General features: G+C 39.0%; 1 protein-coding gene across 1 annotated transcript in view; it reads left to right on the top strand.

The window, feature by feature from the left end:
• LOC119424912 (derlin-2) overlaps positions 1 to 1061 on the top strand; it is a gene marked incomplete at its 3' end in the record, with an annotated part of 66088 nt that overhangs the window by 21230 nt on the left and 43797 nt on the right.

Below are 1061 nucleotides of genomic sequence, written 5' to 3'. Positions count from 1 at the left end.
TTTTTCCAGTAGTTTAGAGGTGAATGGGAGTCTGGAGACAGGCCGGAAGTTGGACATGACTGAGGGGTCAAGGTTAGGTTTTTTCAGGAGGGGCTGGACAGCAGCATGTTTAAAAGTCTTTGGCACCACACCTGAGGATAAACTGCTTTTAAGATGATGGTAAGGTAGTTGGAGCTGTGTTCCTGGACTAGAGAAAATCCTTCGATACAGTGAATCATGACATGCTCCTACATACATTTAAAAAGTATAACTTCTCCCAGTTAGCTGTCAGTTTAACATATCTAAAAAATAGAGAACAGTGTGTCAAAGTTAATGGAATTAAATCTATCCCCCAAAAATGTACAGTGGGACTTCCACAGGGTTCCATCTTAGGGTCGTTGCTTTTCTGTTTATACAACGACACACTGGACCGTTGCAAATATGATAAATGTCAGATGTATGCAGATAACACCATTTTATACTGTATGTACCCGCAAAGACTCCACAACAGGCTGCAGATTATGTATGTGAATGTTCCTGTAAAGTGCCCTGAGACAACTTTGTTGTGATTTGGCGCTATAGAAATAAACTGAATTGAATTGAATTGAATAGAGTTACTGAACAGGGAGATGGAGGGAGTGTCTCAGTGGTTTAAGAATCACTGTTTGACTCTGAACTGCAATAAATCAGTGTCCATGTGTTTCACTATCTGCAGTAAAGTCTCTAATAACTTTTCACTTGTGATTGATTAGAGCGAAATCCAAAAAGTGGATGAGTTTAAATATCTGGGTGTCATTCTAGATTCCCATCTTAACTCTGAGGCTCGCATTAGGACAGTGTTTAAAGACAAACCTAAATTGTTTTTGTCTCATAAGATCATGTTTATGTGTAAAGTCTGCTCAGTTGTACCTACAGCCATGATTCTGTCTCATTTCTCATATTGTGTCACTGTCTGGAGCCAAGCCACTCTGTCTGCTTTAAAACCTGAGGATGTTGTATTCACAAGCTCTGAAAGTTTTAGACCAAAAACCATTGAAGTGGCACCACTGTAAAATACTGGACAAATATAATTTCTTAAGTTT

The sequence above is a fragment of the Nematolebias whitei genome, chromosome 18 (genome assembly GCF_014905685.2).
Source record: "Nematolebias whitei isolate Nwh7 chromosome 18, NemWhi1, whole genome shotgun sequence".
Taxonomy (NCBI): domain Eukaryota; kingdom Metazoa; phylum Chordata; class Actinopteri; order Cyprinodontiformes; family Rivulidae; genus Nematolebias; species Nematolebias whitei.
This window is presented reverse-complemented; position numbering and strand designations above follow the sequence as displayed.